Genomic DNA, 12,725 nt, shown 5'->3' with positions numbered 1-12,725 from the left:
TCATTTGCCATGCCGTAGAAACTTTAGACTCGGTTTGTTGATATTAACAAAACAACATGCGAGAATTCTGATTGGAATTGGGTTGAATCGATAGATCAAGTTGGGAACAACTGACGCGTTTTCTTTTAACCTCTTACCATTTGTTTTTACGTCTATCGTTCTTCTCTTCCCTCACCCCCCGCCACCTCACACTGGAATCTAAGTTCCAGGAAGGCAGCCGTATTTGTCTGTTTTGATCATAGTTGCATCTGGATTTGCCTAGAAGAGCACCTGACTCACAATAGGCAGTTGCCAAATATTCACTGAATTCATCAAATGAGTGAATGAGTGAAGGAACACCGCAGAGTCCTTGGATGCAAAGGACTGGGAACTTCTTCCACTGTGGAACTGAAGTCATGTCTAAATGTTATACAGCTCTGTAGGAATCTATTCTAATGTGCAACCCATGGTATTTTGGTTACATTAAGTAGAAGCAGTATGTTCCATGCCTTGACTCAATAACTTTGCTTAAATATTTCTTTGTGTCTTGGGAATGTACAGAAACAGGATCTGAGGATTTAAGTTTGAGCTGTTCTTGTTCAAATATTATTGTTGTCAGCCAAAAGTAATCTTACTGAGCAATCAATCTAAGATAATACGTTTTGAACATTTGGGCCGGGCCAGTTTTATAAAGATGCTGGTGGATGTGATTTGTAAGATTGTTTCTAACTGTATGATATATACTATGGTAGAGAAATGCTGTAGCAACCTCTCATATATCTAGCAAATCAGTCTTAAAAAGTAAGCTCCCCAAGATTTGCTTTTCACCATTTGCCTTAGAGTAGTACTTTCCAGTGAAACTTTATACCATGATAGAAATACCTGTGCTGTCCAGTATGGTAGCCATTAGGCACACGTGGCTACTGAGTCATTGCGACATTAAATTTATAACTACGACTTCACTTTATTTACATTTAAATTGGAATCAGGCTCTGGGCTGATGGCTCAGAGCCTGGAGCCTGCTTCCAATTCTGTGTCTCCCTCTCTCTCTGCCCCTCCCCCGTTCTTGCTCTGTCTCTGTCTCAAAAATAAATAAACGTTAAAAAAAAGAAAAATTTAAATTTAAATTGGAATATCCACATATGGCTCTTGAGCCACTGGAGAACTGGAATTTTAATTTTACTCTACATTAATTAAAATTTAGGGGCCACCATTGTGGACGGTGCATGTATAGACTTCTCCTCTAACAGAGACGTATACCCTTATAATAGATTGGTCTGAAAGGTCTCGTAAAATTGAACAGCACACACAAAAGCAGTAACAACAAACTCACTAATCTGGGAAGACATGCTACAATAACATTTCATCTCCAAAAGAAGTTTGATCCCCCATTATAAATACGTGCCACATTCCATTTTATTATCTACATTCCTTACCTTTTGCATCTTCGTTGCATTTTCCTGAGGTGTGCTCATTTGGTTCTAAAAACCAGATCTTTGATTTACTAGACTTCTTTGGTTTGATCGTCACAATGTCTGTCTATTTACTAATTCATATACTCTGAATTTACTTACTTATTTTTAATTAGCCTTTCTGGTTTCCCCATGGCCATTAATTGTGTTTTAATTTTTTTTTTCAACATTTATTTATTTTTGAGACAGAGAAAGATAGAGCATGAACGGGGGAGGGGCAGAGAGAGAGGGAGACACAGAATCGGAAACAGGCTCCAGGCTCTGAGCCATCAGCCCAGAGCCTGACGCGGGGCTCGAACTCACGGACCGCGAGATCGTGACCTGGCTGAAGTCGGACGCTTAACCGACTGCGCCACCCAGGCGCCCCATTTGTGTTTTAAAACACTTTTTGAGCAAATGCTTGGGTTGCTCAATCTTTATGTAGAAGAAGGAAAGCATTCAGGATGTGGAATTTCTCTAAGTGCCGCATGAGTGCCTCTCACCATTTTTTACAGAACCAGGGTTTGGATTCTTTGATAATCTCTGTTGATTTCCAGTTTTCAATTTCATTGATTTCTGCTCTAATTCTTGCTATTTATTTTCTTCTTCTTCTTCCTTTGGGTTTTATTTGGTTTTATTTTTCTTGTTTCCTAAGGTGAAAATTTAGGTCATTGATTTTAGCTCTTTCGTCTTTTCTAATACATGCTTTCAAGACTAGAGATTTCCGTCTCAGCACTGCTTTCCTTGCATCTTATAAATTTGGATACATTGTGTTTTCATTTTAATTTAGTTCAGAAAGTTGTCTTGAATTTCCTCTTTGATCTGTGTGTTGTTTACAAGTGTGTTGTTTCATCGTCACATAGTTTGAGATTTTCCACTTATCTTCTTGTTATTGATTTCTGTGTTAATTCTCTTGTGGTCTGAGAGTGGACATTGTATGATTTTTAATCTTCTAAATATTTTAAAATATGCGTTATGGCTCAGAATGTGGTCGGTCTTGGCGAGTATTCCGTGTGCACTTGGAAACAGTGTATTTTCTGCTGTTGTTGGATGAGGTCGTCTAAGGAGGTCTTACATCCAGTTGATGGATGGTGTTGCAGAGTTCACTATGTCCTTACTGATTTTCTGCCCGCTGGGTCTCTCCATTTCTGGGAGAGGGTGCTGAAATCTCCAACCATGAGAGTGCATTCATCTGTTTCTCTCTGCAGTTCTATCAGTTTTTGTCCTATGTAGTTTGGTGCTCTGTTATCAGGTGCATACATGTTAAGAATTGTTAGGTCTTCTCAGAGAGCTGACCCCTTTATCATTATGTATGGTCCTATCCCTGATAAATTCACTTTGAAGTCTGTTCTGTCGGAAAGTAACATAGCTATTCCTGCTTCCTTTTGATTACTATTAGCATGGTATATTTTTCCATCTATTTAGTTTTAATCTATATGTGTGTTAGATGTAAAGTGGATTTCTTGTAGACAAGGTACAGTTGAGTCTTGTGTTTCGATGCATCCTGACAATCTCTGCCTTTTAATTAGTTTGTTTAGAGCATTGACACTCAAAGTGATTATTGATGTAGTTGGATTAATACCTACTCTATTTGTTATGGTTTTCTACTTGTTGCCCTTGTTCTTTGTTCCTATTTTTGTCTTCCACTCTTTTTCTGCCTCTTGTGGTTTTAAATGAGCATGCTATAGGATTCTGTTTTCTATCCTTTTTAGCATCGAACTTGTATTTCTGGGTGTTTTTTTTTTTTTTTGCATGTTTTAGTTGTGGTTCTAGAGTTTGTAATATACATTTACAACGAATCCAAGTTCACTCTCACCTACCATCATCACTGGTGTTACTCTCCAGGGGCCACACTACGTACACCCCCCCCCCCTGAAGAATAGACCTAATGGTGGTGGTAGAGAGGAAGCCCTGATGTGCTGGTGAGGATATAGATATTGGAGTCATTTAGCCTGGATTTTCATCTTAGCTCGTCCATTTACTAGGTCTACAATGTTGAACAATTTTTTTTTTTTAAATTTTAGTGTCCCTTTCCTTTAAATGGGAATATTAATTCTCATTTTATATGTCAGCTACTGGAATAGGAATAACAAATAGAGCAAAACAGGGGCATCTGGATGGTTCGGTCACTTGAGCACCTGACTCTTGATTTTGGCTCAGATCATGATCCCAGGGTCATAGGATTGAGCCCCACGTCAGGCTCCATGCTGAGCGTGGATTGTGCTTAGAATTCTCTCTCTGTCCCTCTGCTGCTCCCTCGCCCTTGCACTGTAAATACATACATACATACATACATACATACATACATACAGCACATTACTTACCACATAGGTGGAACCCAAGACAAAGTAATTATTATTTTATAGGTGTTTATGTGCATAATAGTGTACCTAGCAAATGCTCTGCTAATTAATAAGCCACCTGTGAGCTAATAAAGTATATTGGGTTTTGAAGTGACCCAATACGTGCCTCTCTGTTTCCTTACCTCTTCCTGCCACCTTTCCCTTTTCCCTACGTTCTGTATTCCGAATGAGTTGTAAGATACGAACAACAAGAATAACTCAAAAGAATAGACCTATGTATCCTTTTTAAAACCACTGATAACATCAGTTCTGGAGACAGGGCAAGATCTGTGCAGGTGAGTGGTTGTCCTAAAAGTGGACCCCAACTTGGACCCAGGCACTGCGTTGCAAGAGATGCTGGACCCCTGAGAGTCACCCACCAGGGGCGGCCACCCACCTGGCAGCTAAGCGCATCCTGTGACCAAGACCCACGAGGACAGGAGCTTCCAGGGGCGTTCGGCATCCTGAGTGGGAGGGCTGTACCGTGCACGCCCGCTTCTGAGCCCAGACTCACAGACAAGTTATTCCCTCCCCGGAGGGGAGCAGGTGAGGGGCAGGATTCCGTGCTCCCGGGTCCCGCCCCCCTGAAGAAACCATGAGTGGGAGAGAAGATTTTACCACCAACACTCCTGGTTCAGTCGTCAAGCAGGCGTCTCCTGGGAGAACAAATATCATTTCCATCTGGGCTCTAACCGTACGTTATGTCACTACTAAGATTCTGTTATGTAGCAGGGCAGGAAGTATTGGTAACTTAATGTTTGAGTGAGTTAAAATCAGTATAAAAGACAAAAAATATGAGCATTCTTCTGATTTTAAGGACAAGGGCATTCACAGTGTTGACCCCTTAAAGCTTCAGTGAGGAAGTTTCAAAACAAAGACAGCTTCTGATGCTAGTAGGGGACAGGCAACAAGACTCGGGAAGGGCCTTAAATATATTCATTGCCCTTGATCGTTTGGAACAGCCAGGATAATCACAGTGCGTTCTTAAATCGCCCTCTGCAATCACAGCCCTGCTTCCTCCTGCTGTAAAATTCCCCCAAAGCCTGATTGGCTAATGGCACAAGCTTGCGGTGGAGCGTGCCCTTTCCGTGTTGGTGTGCGGGGAGCGTAGATGGTTGGCACATTACCCAAGCTGCATTTGTTCTGCTCTGCTGGTTTTCACACTGCCCCAATTTATCCGGGTCCCCAAATCCAAAGCGAATTCGACCAAGGATAAATTTGTTTGCATCATGCAAATGGGGGAAGGCACGGAAAAAGTCTCCCGCTGAAAAGACCACCCTTCTGTGCCTAATTCAGTCGTTCTCCAGTCAGCCTCCATCAGTCTCCAACCTTCAGTCCGCTTCCGGTCAACATCCAGTAAGCCTCCACTTAGCCTCCACCAGCCTTTAGACTGCCTTCACTTAGCCACCATCAGTCTCATGTCAACCTTCAGTCAGCATCTGTCAGCCTCCTGTCAACCTCCAGTCAGCCCCCACTCGGCTTCCACTCAGCCTCCAGTCAGCCTCTAGTCAGCCTTCATTTACCCTCCACTCAGCTTCTAGTCAACCTCCAGTCAGGTTTGTTTGGCCTTTTAGAAGATTCTGGGAGAATTTTGATTTTCACAGCATCACAAATAATCAGGCAGCGAGACTTCCTGTGGGCTCGGGCATATGGCCAGGGGAGGACTGGGTTGGGGCAGGTTCTGCTTAGATCCTGAGGTTCCTAAGGAAATACAAAGCAGAATGCAACTTCTAGAAAAGTTCTAGAAAAGTTGTAGTTGTCGTGTGTTTCTGAAGCATCACCAAGAAGACTAGAATGAGCAGAATATTCCTCGAGCAATGATGCTTTTGGAAAAACAAAAACAAAAACACAGAGGAGGATAAAATTAAATCAGTTGGGAAATGAAATGCCTGTTTCTCCTCATGAGCCACATCACACGTCTGTCTGTTGGTTGATGGCGAGCCCTCTTGCGAAGGGTCCTGGGTTCACCTGAGGCAAGTGTGGAACCAGTTCGGTGGGGATCCGTTATACGGCAGGGGACACAGCCTCAGCGCTCAGACATTTATACCTCTCTTCCTAATTTCCGTTTGATTTGTTTTTAATTTTTTAAGTTTCTTTAGTTTATGTTGAGAGAGACAGAGACAGTGCAGGCAGGGGAGGGGCAGAGAGAGAGGGAGACGGAGAATCCCAAGCAGGCTCCCTGCTGCCAGTCCAGAGCCAGGTGCGGGGCTCGAACTCACGAACCGTGAGATCGTGACCTGAGCCGACACCAAGAGTCGGACACTTAACCGACTGAGCCACCCGGGTGCCCTTCCGTTTGATTTTTTGATTCATGCAACTTTTCCGGGCAGCTTCTATTTCAAGTTTGATTTTCATCGAACTGAATTATTTACCGAAGTATGTCGACACGCAATGTTATATTAGTGTCAGCTGTACCGCGTAGTGATTTGACCTTATGCCATGTTCACAGGTGACACCCGTCACCAGACGCCGCCGTTACATGACCATTGGCCGCGTTCCCTGTGCTGTGCCTTCCATCCCTGTGACTTATTCCTTCCATAACTGGAAGCCTCTGCCTCCCTCTCCCCTTCACCCACTCTGCCCATCCCCCAGTCCCTGCCCCTCGGGCAGCCATCTGCGTGATGTGTGTATATCTGGGTCTGTTTCTGCCTTTTCAATTGCTCGTTTTGTTTTTTAGATTCCGCGGGAGTGAAGTCGTATGGTGTTTGTTTTTCTACGTCTTACTCCTTTCGTTCAGCGTAATTTACTTCTGAATCCGTCCATGTTGCAAATGGCGAGATTTCATTCTTGTTTATAGCCAAGTAATATTCCATTTTGTGGACAGCTTTTATAACTATGTGCACTGATATACAAGTTTTTTATTCTTATTTAAAGCAAGTATATAGTAATATCACTACAGTTCTGCACTTTAGTTTTCTCGCTAAGTAAATTTGGGTATAATTCTCTATCGGTAACTATCTAGTTCTTTCAAATGTTGACATTTTTCTCCAATACATACACGCTCATTTATATAACCTGTCATCGGGGGGCATTTCAAGTATCTCTCATTTCGGGGGCTGTCGTATTTATTTTTACTATGATCTACATCCTTTTACGCATCTCGCGATACGTGTGTTAGAATTTTCACGGTAACTTTGCGATACGTGTGTTAGAATTTTCATGGGTAACTGCAGATTTACTAGGTTGAAAGTACATGCATGTACATTTTTGAGAGGCAATGTCAATTCTTTCCAAAAGTACTTTACCAATTTACTAATCTTCCTCACATCTTGACTATGACAGGGTATTACGCTGACTTTCCACCTGCAGGTAGGACAGATAAGAAAGTGCACCTCGTTGTGATTTTCGTCTTCTTGCTAAAATTGGAAGGAAGTAGGATCAAACCCCCCTTTTTTTTAATAACTCTCTCCCGACCTGTGAATCTCCTTTTCTTCTTTTTTGTCTTATTTTGTTTCTTTTCCATTCCTTTTTTTAAGTTGTGTCACTTCTTCATTGTTGGTGTTCATGGATTGTCTTTAAGGATCATAGTTTTTGTCATAGGCATTCAAGAATCCCCACTAAGTGGGGCGCCTGGGTGGCTCAGCTGGTTGAGCATCTGGCTCTTGATTTCGGCTCAGGTCATGATCTCACGGTCTTGGAATCGGGCCCACGTCAGGCTCCCTACTGAGCGTGGGGCCTGTTTGGGATCCTCTCTCTCTCTCTCTCTCTTTCTCTTTCTCTCTCCCTCTGCCCCTCTCCCCTGCTCGCATGCTCTCTCTCTCTCTCAAAATAAATGGAGAAACATAAAAAAAAAATTTCTGATAACTTGTCATTCGACTTGATGGTATTTTTCACCACACCCAAACATTGAATTTACCCAAATTTATCGATCCATTTCTCTGCGGCTTCCTGATTTTGTTTCCCGGTTACAAGTGTCTATACCAGAATTACAAATATATGTATTTTATTTCACCTTTTTTACTTTGTATCATTCTTTGCTCCACCTGACCTGTATTTTGGTGAATAAGGGAGAAAGAAGAAATCTAGATTTATTTTTTTCAAAGAGCTGACCAGTTTTCTCAAGATTGTTTATTGAATGATTCCCTTTCTTCCTACTCTCTGAAAAACTTCCTCTAATGTCAGCTATGTTTTCATGCAATTATGGATGCGTATTCTGTTTAATTTATTTGTCTGCAGAGATCCAACAAGTTTCAGTTGTGGATACAACGGACTCACACACGGGCGCCCGGGTGGCTCAGCCGGTTAAGCATCTGACTTCAGCTCAGGTCAGGACCTCCCGGTCCGTGAGTTCGAGCCCGGCGTCCGGCTCTGTGCTGACAGCCTGGAGCCTGCTTCGGATTCTGTCTCTTCTCTCTCTCTGCCCCTCCTCCACTTGCACTCTGTCTCTATCAAAAACAAATTATTAAAAAAGTTAAAAAAGCGACCCTCACACCATATCTGACTTTGGAACTTCAGCGTTTCCTTCACAGACAGTGCTGAGTGAGAAACAGCATTTTCTGAGTACCAACAGAGCACATACTCTTTCCGTCCGTGCAAGTGCAGTGTGAGCGTTAGATGAACTTCCCAGCGTAAAAGGATTTACGGAGCTGGCCAGGAGAGAGACGGGCCCCGGGAGAGCTCCTTGGCACAGTGTGGAGCCCACTGGCCTCTTTCTGAAAGCTTGGTTCATAATCCACCCAGCTGACGCCCCGGTGGTTACTGTGGGCAGGTGTACTGTAGACATCAGATGAGTTTCCAAATGAATATCCTTGGGTCAATAAAGAACAGCTTTCGCAAGAAAACATTCATCTTCCATGGCTTATCTAACCTCTTCGGTAAGCTTGCAAACTAATGCTGAAGCAAGACAAAGGGGTTGGTTTTTCTGTGCGTTTCAGCATCTGTGGATTATCAGGGACATCAAAACATCGGCCTTATCAGCCCTCGTATTCTCTGTATTTAACGAAACTGGGGTTGACTACTTTGCTAATGAAAGTTAAGAAGACCCTCCAGCTGCAGGAGGTCACCGCTGCCCAAGGATCTGGTGTTCTCAGCCTCGGGCACCCACAGCGGCGTCTTGAACTGGGCGAGGGGGGGGAGCAGGAGTGGTTTTTGAGCCCGAACAGCTGTCAGAGAACACAGGGTTTAGATGCGGAAGCCAGAAGAATAAAAAGTAAGACAGCAGGCCAGAGCACAGATGTGTTTGGGGCCATGGTGGAGTTGGGGTGCAGGGGCATTTGGGTATCGGGGGGGGGGTGTCTCGTGCTGTATGGTGAAAATCCCCCCAGAGAGCCCCCTGAGTCATCAGAAAAGAATCAGCATCAGAGGTGAAGCGTATTTTACATTCTTTGCTTCATTAACTCAGCACATCTTTTTGGCAAGCTACGAAGTCCTGGCAGGCAGCTAGCCCGATCCCCACTTCCTAGACGACAACGCAGCGCAGAGAGGCTGAGTAAACCATCGGAAGTCACACAGGTCGCATTATTGCCGCGGATGGTGAATGCCAGGGTGTGGCACTCAGCTGGGGCTCCAGGGACACCTACGGCGCATTCTCCAGGAGCTGATGGTCTCCGAGGGGTGATTAGAAAGACAAGGAGCAGTTCACATATCAGAGAAGGTTTCTTTAAGATGAAAACTGCATTCTTTTTTTTTTTTTTTTTTTTTTTTAAGTTTAATACATGAACTGGTTACCTTCTAAAGTGTGGAAGAACCGTTGGGTCCTGTTGAGCACATGCCGATTCTTCCTGCTGCTCCGGGGTTAATTTAAATGCAAACGCGATGTAAGCCCGCGGGCCTTGGCTGTTCTGCAGTTCCACGTCTGTCTATTCCTTGATAGAACTGTGAACTTCAGCAGGTGGAGGTCTAGAGGACACAGAGATTCCCAGGTCATTCCCAGAGAGCCCTGCGGGAGAGGTGCCTCCCCCTTGTGATGCAGGACAAAAATTCCAGGCTTTTTACCTTTCCGCTGCCAGGTGGTACCTGGACCGGGGGTCTACCCCCTACGGTGCTGATGGCTTCCTTGATAATTCACCCAGTGTACCCTCTCCCCCACCAGCAGGGACTCTAGGGCCAACGCTTACTCTCTGAATGTCCAATCAGCTGGTCTCCCCTTTCCTCTTTCTCTCCCACCCCCAACCCTACTGCTCCCTAGAGTCCCGTGTGTCCCTTTACCCCAGATCTAAGAAGTGCCCCTGCCCCCCACCCCCGCCTGTCATCCCACAGTCTGCAGACTTCCAGACTCGCACAGCAACCCCCCTAAATGAGATTCAGCCTCGGGCTCCTAAATCAGAGGCACACTGAGAACAGGGACGCGTGCATCAACCTCTCTGAGTACCTAATCGGCGTCCAGCTCGGTGTAGGAAATTATCAAAGTGACTTTGGGAAAAATCAGCCCGATTGTAAGGCTGGTGGTTTAGCATCAGAGAGTTGTAAGTGACAGCTGGACAGTTCTGCAGAGACAATTCATCGTCTTCTCAAATCAGGGCGATATTGAATAACATTTATAAGGGGTGCAAAAAATTGTCTCTAACCCCATAATCCAGCAGTGCCACTGACATTACTTATGTAAGAAAACACACAGATTCTAAAAAGCTGAGGGGTGCAGAAAGGTACGAAGATGCAAGCAGGGTCCCTCCTGCAGTCTTCTCCCCAAAGACAGCCGCCCACGGCCACCCGCGAGGGCTCTCACTTCTTCCAGGGAGGTTCTCTACGTGCAGACCACGCTTTTTAAAATGGGCGTGCTTGGGATCGCAGCAACTATTATACACCGTATAAATTTAATCCTTTTTGGAAACCCTCGAAGTATAAACCGTCGAAGCGCAGGTTCCGAACTGACTCTGATTTTGCTCAAATCCCAACTCTATTTCCTAGCCGGGTTGCCTTGGAAACAGAAGTGAACCACTGTAGTTCTCTGTCCTCACCCTTGAGAAGAGAGTAATACGATACCCCTATCACAGAATTGCAGTCAGTGATGTAAATAAGGCATCATAAGGGCGCCTGAGTGGCTCAGTCCTTTAACTGTTCGACTCTTGATTTCAGCTCAGGTCATGATCTCACGGTTCGTGGGATCGAGCCCCACATTGGGCTCTGTGCTGACAGCGTGGAGCCTGCTTCAGATTCTCTCCCTCCTTCTCCCTCTGTCCCTCCCCAGCTTTCGTGCACTCACTCTCTCTCTCTCAAATAAGTAAACTTAAAAAAATTTCAATAAGGTATTGTACAGAAGATGTTATCCACAGTCGCAGGAACTTGAGAAAAAATGTTTAATTATGTATAATAATTATGATTATCATCAGCACATAATTATCTGATCTTTTTTTAATCTTCTGTTCTCTTCAAATATACAAATATACTTTAAAAATATTACCCTGAGGGGCGCCTGGGTGGCTTGGTCGGTTAAGCGTCCGACTTCGGCTCAGGTCATGGTCTCACGGTCTGTGAGTTCGAGCCCCGCGTCGGGCTCTGTGCTGACAGCTCAGAGCCTGGAGCCTGTTTCAGATTCTGTGTCTCCCTCTCTCTCTGCTCCTCCCCTGTTCATGCTCTGTCTCCCTCTGTCTCAAAAATAAATAAATGTTAAAAAAAATTAAAAAAAATAATAATAAAAAAAATTTTTAAAAAAAGATAAAAACATTACCCTGAATTAATTGGTAAGCTTTTAAATGATTTATTTTTATTATTTTCTGTTTTGTGCTTTTACAATGCTGCACTTATACGGTCATATATATTGGTCCGTGTTGGGGCGGTGCCTATACGAAGCATTAGGAAGAATTCCAAAAGGCTAACTCCTTAGACCTGATGGCACATTTTCAGTGCTGGTGGACGTGGCGGGAAACCATGGCAGCCGCCTCCCGGCTCCGCCCCAGTGACCACTTTTCCAGAACCACACTTTGCCATGGATTCTCCAGCACTTGTTACTATCAGGTTTTAAAAACATCTGTCACTCTAGGGGCGCCTGGGTGGCTCAGTCGGTTAAGCGTCCGACTTCGGCTCAGGTCTGATCTCACCGTTTGTGAGTTTGAGCCCCGCATCGGGCTCTGTGCTGACAGCTCGGACCCTGGAGCTTGCTTCGGATTCTGTGCCTCCCTCTCTCTCTCTCTGCCCCTCCCCTGCTTATGTTCTGTCTCTCCCTCCTTCAAAAATAAATAAAAACATTAAAAAAAATTTTTTTAAATATTTGTCACTCTAAAAGGTAAAAAGCTGTCCCTGAATTTTGCCTCCTTTAGAATACTTTTAGTGTTTTTGAACACTACTTTTGCTCTACAGATGTCTCTTAGTGTTTTTTGAGTTACATTTTTCCGATTTCCATAATACCTTGCTTAGAAAGGCCTTCCTCCTACCCTAAGTAAGTTGTTTTGTGCTTTTCTCTGGATTAATTAAAAAACATTTTCTTTATGTTTATTTGAGAGACAGAAAGAGGGCATGAGTGGCGGAGGGGGAGAGAGAGAGGGGGAGACCCAGAATCCGAAGCAGGCTCCAGGCTCCGAGCCGTCAGCACAGAGCCCGATGCGGGGTTCGAACCCATGAACTGTGAGATCATGACCTGAGCTGAAGTCCGATGCTTAACCGGCTGAGCCCCCCAGGCGCCCCTCTTCTGGATTAATTTTAAGTTGCACGCTTCTCCACCCAGTGTTACACCACGGTCAAGTTTGAAAGGAGTTCTGCAAATGACTGTTAGGCTTGCAATTTGATCTTCTTGTGTGGGACCCTCCCCCTCCCGCACCCACACTAACAGCTGAGTCTGTGTTGTGCACGTGAGCTCTCTCCTCCGTGATCTGGGTTAAAGGAACCCCCGTTCGTGCGCTGGGAGCCCCCTGTGTTCCTGGACTCACGTCGTGGAGCTTGTACGAGGATGCAGATGGGAAGAGTCTTTCCCGTCCTCGCCCTCAGCCACGGGGGAGGAACAGGTGCTTGGGAAGGAATGAGACAGAAGTGATGCTGGCATCCCGGACGTCGTCTGGTCAGGAGGTGTAACCGCCCTTTC

At 44.7% G+C, this 12,725-nt stretch overlaps 1 protein-coding gene across 1 annotated transcript in view; it reads left to right on the top strand.

Moving 5' to 3' along the window:
- ADAMTS16 (ADAM metallopeptidase with thrombospondin type 1 motif 16) overlaps positions 1-12,725 on the top strand; it is a 160,072-nt gene that overhangs the window by 33,071 nt on the left and 114,276 nt on the right. The gene's annotated exons all lie outside the window — the stretch shown is intronic.

Source organism: Leopardus geoffroyi, chromosome A1 (assembly GCF_018350155.1).
Source record: "Leopardus geoffroyi isolate Oge1 chromosome A1, O.geoffroyi_Oge1_pat1.0, whole genome shotgun sequence".
Taxonomy (NCBI): domain Eukaryota; kingdom Metazoa; phylum Chordata; class Mammalia; order Carnivora; family Felidae; genus Leopardus; species Leopardus geoffroyi.
Note: the sequence above shows the minus strand (reverse complement) of the source record. Positions and strands in the feature narration are given on the sequence as shown.